This window comes from Marmota marmota, unplaced genomic scaffold (genome assembly GCF_001458135.2).
Source record: "Marmota marmota marmota unplaced genomic scaffold, marMar, whole genome shotgun sequence".
In the NCBI taxonomy this organism is placed as follows: domain Eukaryota; kingdom Metazoa; phylum Chordata; class Mammalia; order Rodentia; family Sciuridae; genus Marmota; species Marmota marmota.
This window is the reverse complement of record NW_026007699.1, coordinates 3676-10576: the sequence shown is the minus strand read 5'-3', so window position 1 is coordinate 10576 and position 6901 is coordinate 3676. Positions and strand designations below refer to the sequence as shown.

At 45.6% G+C, this 6901-nt stretch overlaps 1 long non-coding RNA gene across 2 annotated transcripts; it reads left to right on the top strand.

Moving 5' to 3' along the window:
- The first annotated feature begins 2669 nt into the window (after nucleotides 1–2669).
- LOC107133751 lies at nucleotides 2670–6163 on the top strand. Of its 2 annotated transcripts, none has more exons than XR_007345380.1 (3): nucleotides 2670–2838; nucleotides 3594–3757; nucleotides 3890–6163. It is a non-coding gene; the product is annotated as an uncharacterized LOC107133751 (long non-coding RNA). The 2 variants fall into 2 exon arrangements; XR_001502375.2 differs by having other exon boundaries at nucleotides 3563–3757.
- Nucleotides 6164–6901: the final 738 nt, after the last annotated feature.

Here is a 6901-nt window from a genome sequence, read left to right as displayed (position 1 = left end):
ATTGGATATACTTGTGCCTCACAGAGTCATGTCCTGTGCAGAGGGTTTGTTGGCTCTTTGCATAGACAAGGGGAGAGAAGATATCAACTTAGACTAGGCCATATTCACTTCAAATCCAAGGGTAGTTGGAATCCCAGATGCTAGATTCTGTTCTTCTTGCAAAACAAGTATCCTACCCTGAACAAAATGTTCACATGTGGGACAGCAGACTTCATTGTTACATTTTTTTTCCTTTATTACAACTCCTCTGGAAATGGTTTAACTCTGTCCTGCTGCACAATATCAAGAACTGGGGAATGTGGAAGATAGAGCCTCTGTGGAATTAGAAGTGTCTGACACTGGAATCCATCATCAACTGAAGCTTTGGACCTTCCATCTCTACAGCCTCAAATTCCACAAACCTGGCAGGTAAGCAAAGCATAGGATTATTAAAAAAAAAAAAAAAAGAATACACATTGGAAAATCCAAGCTATAGCTTCATAGTAATGAGGATCTGACAGAAGGAATGGGCAACAGTGCTTAGACATGGGCCAGTCCAGTTCCAGGAGGGATCAATTTCCAATACAGAAACAGTTCTATGTGCACCCAACATCACTTAGCACCTGAAGAGAACCATGTGGGCCTTAGTGAACCAGGCACATTCCTTTATGTATCCCCCTGTGCAACCCTGCCACTTATTCCAAGCTTCTCATTTCCCTGTCCTGAACCACATAGAAAAGCCAATCATCAGCATCTGGTCAAAGATATGATTTATGTAAGAGAACACCATGAATCCTCTATCGCTATCAATGGTGGTGTTAGGACTGTTTGCTCCAGCCATTTGGTGGAAGGAAATAGAAGAAGGGCCAAGGGGACAAGACTCAGGAGAGGTCATGAGAAAGTAGAAGCTATGCTGAAAGTATTGGGTTGCTTCCAAAGAGGGCTGTTTTGCATTTGATTGTTTGAATGGCAAGGATTACATGCAACAAAGACAAAAAACTCCAGAGGTGTGTGCTCAGGGCATCTGAGACACTGGCTTTCCCTGACCATGTTCTTCAAATTCCAAATCTCTTCTGGAACATCAGGGTTTAATTGTGGCATGTTTTGAGCTGGGGTGATCTATATTCTGTAAGAGGGTTTATTTCCCATGTGGTTGGCCAACACCAAGCTAGTGAAACTTGTACCCTGTGCACAGCCCTCACTGCTGAAGGACATCTCCTGAGCTTGGCTGGTTACTCCCCCACGTCCTAACCCTGAACCTTGAATGTTGAGGCCAGAGTTTCTGGGACTATTAGAGAGTATCCAGCTCTCCAGGTAGAGGGAACAAATACTTGGAGAGGTAAGTGTTCAGTAGTTTTCTCTGTGGTACCAGATGCCCTTCCTGGCTGGGTATGAGTGACAAGACCCACCAGAACCAGCTGTGCAACCCATGTTCCGTAGCACTTAGGCCTAGCACAGGTCTCTGCCTCACTTTTCTGCCATCTCATAGATCAACTGGTAAAAGTTGTGTGTTGACATTCCTGCAAGACCCTCCTCCAGAGTCATGGTAGGCTCCAGTCCAGATAGGGTACAAAACACTGGCCTGGGATTCATCAGGAACAGTCAAAATCCACAACCCACACTTCATTGCCAGTTGACCTGACCCAAAACACACCTTGCCTTTGCCTCCTCTGTTCTGTCACTTTGACCACCCCATGTAGGCTCCATGCATCCAGGACATGCTCTCATATACTAGAGAGAACATCAAGTACTGTACTGGAATCTGATTTCCCTTGAATCCTAGATGTTGTTGTGTATTGTGACATGAATGTTTTTGTCTTCCAGAATTCATGAGTGAATGCCCTAACCTCCAGTATGATGGTATTTGGAGATGATGGCTTCAGTTGTTCTTAGGATTTTAATGAGATCATGAGGGTGGAGTTCCCATGATAGTAGTAGTACCCTTCTAGGAAAAGGAAGAGACACTAAAGCTGTTTCAGCAATAGGATATAACAGGTAACGCAGCCATTATCTAAAGCGTATCTGGCACCACTTTTCTGGGACACCCCAATTTCAGAACTATGATAAATGAATCCCAATGGTTTCAGCTGCCCACTCTGTAGCAGTGTGTATGGCAGCATGATTTGAGCAACCCAGAGTATAGAGTGTCCTGGGAGCAGGGTTAAAGCCTGAGACAATCCTACATCTCCATGGAGGATCCAAATGGAATGAGTACCCACTCAAGAATTCTGTACCACCTCAATATCCTAAAATGAAATTCCCCAGAACAATAGAACAATATGGGTGGGTGTTCAGAGAGATCTGTGCTGGTACCTCCACCCCTCTCCCTGACACTAGTTGTGATGTTGCCTGTCATGAACAACCAGGTCTATGCTAGAAGGTGAAAATACTTAGTGAGGGGCAATCGTATGGCGTCAGAGAGTCAATTCCAAATCCTGGTTCACATTATCCCCAGGATCCTTCTCTGACCTTGGGTCCTCCATGTGATGGTAATGCTCATTGGAAAGAAAGATTACTGCACTCACAGGGCTATGATGGGCAACTGAGATAAGGCACATTTCCTCCCCTGGTGTAAGATGAACATGGCTGGGAATGTAGGTCTCAGCTTATCCCTCACCTTCAGGATGTTCCTTCCAGTTTCCCTATATCCCAGCCTCCTTTTTCCATGATACAATTTTTTTACCTTTCAAAGCTCAAGGAGAAGTTCTGGGTCCCTGGGGAGAACACTCACATGAGGAAGCAGGAAAGTGCTTCCACATCTGGCACCTGAGGAAGGTGCCAGTGGATCAGGAACTTGAAACACTGCCAGTGCCAGCAGTTTCCCTAGATGCTGTGAGGTCCGCTGCAGTTATGTGGAAGGTAAGCAGTGTGCCCTCCCTGTACACTCCCTGTGGCCATTGGTGGGCATTTACTAGGAAGATGATGGGGGCTGGTTGGGCAAATGGTGGTGGTGCTAAAGGGTGAAGACCCAGGTGCCCATGGCCCCCATAGTTCCAGGTTCCCCCACTGGCTGAGGCAGGCATAATGGTCCTTTGGGCAGAAGCTGCTGTGAGGAATGGATCAGGATGGTCCTCACCCCTGGGGCCCTCCAGTGAGGGCAATCTTCTGAATGTGGCTCTCCTGGCCTCCACTTTGCCAATATTGACCAAAGTTGAATTGTCCAGCCACACACAAAGCAGGAACACCAGCTCCTGCTGCTATTCATATTTAAGGGTAAGGAGACTACACCTGTGGGTTACCCTGGGAGATTTATGCAGTTACAGGAGGCAACACAGGCAGCACCCAGAATGGCTTGTGTGTTGGCACAGGAGCAGAGGGAAGACATGGCAGGTCTCTGAGGGGAGACATAGGGGAACCACGTTCTGCCTGGTCTCAGCACTCGAGATGCTGTCAAAGCAAAGTAAAGGGGAAGTGGCAATCGGAGTGAGGCTCCCGAGCCTTTGTCACTGGGCATCTGAGGAGGAATCGCAACAGCTTAGGGTCTTATGGGCAGGGAAATCGTATGGTTTGCAACTTTCTCTGAGTGAATTTTAGGCTTCATTCTTCTAATTGAAAGTTATATCCAGAGAAATATTGTTCCCAGTACTCAAAGATTCCATGAACATGGTGTATAGTGATACCTCAGCTTTCCCTGACTTAGAGGCCCCTTGGCATTCTTTGCTGTCAATGGATCAGCCTCCTAGGCATCTTGCTGAAAACTGACTCTGCTGAGTGGCACCATTCCTCTCAGCATTCTCACCAAAAGAAAGTTCCAGGCACTCCAAAGGCCTATGTGAAGGTGACAACTTCATAATTTATGGCTTCATCATCTCCTCAGCCTGACTTTTGCTGATTCTCCTTGGAAAACCCTCTGTTTATTTCCTGGACTTGCACAACTAAACAAGAGCAACTGAATGAAATTTCTCCCTAGCTGGAGCCTGAGGAACCTTGAAGTCACCAGGAGCAAGCACATCCTGCCCAGAGTGTGGGTACTTCTCCCAGAGCTTCTAACCACAAACACAGGTGTGGACACAGATTCTGGCACCTCAGTGTATCTGTAAACAGGATTTTCCCAAGAGAATTCTTGACGTGGCAATAAGTAAACTACCACTTGAATATTTTGGCTGGAGGTGCAAAAGCCATGGTCGCCGAACTGTTCTCAACTTGAAATGAATCAAGGCAGTGGACCTAAACTGTACTAGTAGAGATTGTATTTTTCCCACCCACCCAGCTGCAAGAGAAATGACAGTTTTAGTTAAGAATGTTCTAAAAAAAGTAGAAAGAATGTCAATCATTCTTAAATCTTGAACCATGTGAGAAGCAATGCTAAAACTGAACACACTAGGACCACACTTGCATATATCAAATAAGTGGTGAAAGGAATTGATTAGGCACAGAGGTATTTCAAAAGTGGTGGGAAAACATATGGGGGATTGGGTTTGATAGCTAAAAGGTAAGGGATTTCTTTTTGAGCTGATGAAAGTAATGTATATTTTATTGTAGTCATGAAATTGCCAATATTGTGGCAAACTCTATGAAAACTTTCAAATTCTAATATTTGATGGGTGATGTGAGTTATGTGAATGTCTTCCTAAAGTTTTTTTGTAATGATCTATAGCAAAAATAGTAAGATAGTAGCAGATCATGCCTCAGATGGTTGAACAGTGTGCCACAGCCTGGCCAATATCCCAGGAAACAGGAGACTCTGATCCGTCCTGACCAGTGCACAGAGATCAGGAGGAAGTTCTTAAAATGAATTTCAATAAGGGTATAGCTCAAAAAGGAGACACACAAGGGGCTAGTCCCATTGGTCACTGCCATAAAGCACGGCTTTTCATTAATGCAGAGAGTGGGTCTTGTTGGTGGTGTCAATTGATGATTCCCTAACGTGCTGCAACTTCTCCCCCTAGAAGTCAGGGCTGGTCCTCTCATCAGGCCATCTACTCAGGAACACCTTGGTCATGCTGAGGTTTTGTCCATCCTCACTGCCCAACATCACTCAGAAAAGGAGAAAGAAACTGTCTTTAAAAATACTGTTTCCAGGTTTACTTCTAGAAATCTGATTAATGGCACAGGGGCCTGAAGGCTGAAAAGTAGTGCTCTATCCAAATGAGATAGGAGCGCCCAAAGTTGTCAAGAGGTACTTGATAAAAAATTGTGCCCCTGACTCTGATAGCATGGAACCTGTATCTTATGAAGAACCATGGAGTTTGATTTTACATGACAGATCACAAACAACTTCACCTCCAATGAGTTTTGTGCATGTCTGAACTCACCCGAGTACTTTATTCCATAAATAGCACTAAACTTTGGCCTCCTTGCAATTTAATTATTCTCCTTTGCAAACTTCCCCATTTTGTTCATTGGCAAACCATGTGGTGTGTAGCTTTATTTTTTCTCATTGACTTGTAGAACTTGATTACATTTGGGCCAGCCACACTCAGTATAGGTCAGGCTGGGGTCGGGGTGGGGCCAATACTACCTATGGAAGGGTCAGAGCACTGTCAGTGGGGGGTGGGTCTGTGTTGGGATGCAGTCAGGACCTTCAGCCTGTTGGTCCCCCAATGAGTTCCCAGTCAGAACTGTAGAGGGGGTGGGAGAGGTATGAAGGCAGGCTTTGTCCTCTCATCAGGACACCTACACAGGAAGACCATGGCCATGATGGGGATCTATCCAACGATATTGTCCATCTTCACTCAGGAGAGAAGAAAGATGCTAAGAAAAAAATTCTAGAAACCTGCTTATTTCTAGAACCCTGATTATTTTCACAGGGGGGTGAAGGCTTAAAAGCAGCTCTCCATCCAAATGAGACAGGAGGGCCCAAAGATCTCATGAGGTACTTGATAAAAAATTCTGCATCTGTTTTTGATGGCCATGGCTACCACAAATGCCTCTTAGTCATTCAGAGGCTTTTGATTCCATAGCAGTTCTCTCCTGCTGACTCTACCCTGCAGTGGCTCTACATAACTCCACCCTATGGGAACCTTCAGTAGTCCCTAGTCTGGCATGCAAGGAGCCCCTCCCCAACCATGCCTAAGCAGAAATACTGTGGGTATCTTGGAAGGACACTACATGCTTGAGTTCACCTTTTTAATTCCAATAAGATTCCTTCCCCATCTCCTTATGCAAACAGTTCCTGTTCCACTTCCCCTTCTGTAGCAGCATGAGTTCTAATGAAGTCTCTAAGGGATGGGTATAGTTTGTATATTCATGACTTTCATCTCAACAAGAGCAGGTCAAGTTGGTTACACTGAAAACGGGCAAACTGGGCATGTCAGCCTGATGGTGGCAAGCACAGAGAATGCCCTAGAGCAGTGGCAAACTACAGCAGCTGCTACGTGCAGCTGTCAGATGATCTCCAGGGAAGTGTTGGAAGCAGGTGGCTACTGATCCCAAGAAGGCAACATGGGAGTTTCTACTACTAGGAGCTGAGGGTCAATCTCAGGACTATTAACACTAAGATCTGAGAGCCACCAGTTAGTCCTCAGACCTCAGAGCTGTGAATACCAAGGGAGATGTGCTTTGCTTCTTTGTGATTTCTCTTCACAGCGGGCCCTCAGATGATGGGTAAGTGAGATGTTTAAGAGGCACAGATCATGAAGGAATGCACAGAGAAGATCCCCTAAATCAAGAGAGGCCTTTTCCATGGGGTGATTGAGTAGAATTTTGGGATCTTGTCTATTTTCTCACAGGATTAGGGTGAGGGCAGTCTAAATCTGGAAACAAGACCCAATAGATGGACACTTGTGCACCCTGGGTCCTGGCAACCCCAGTTATCTCCTCTCAGTTCTCACTGCATGGAGGCGCACAGACAACATGGCAGAATGCAGATGCTGGAGAAGATTTTTTTTCCTACCAAACTGACTTTATTCCCACTGACAGTCAAACAAGGTACAGCTTCCTACCAGGGCTTGAACACTATGACCCTCCCCTCTCAATACCC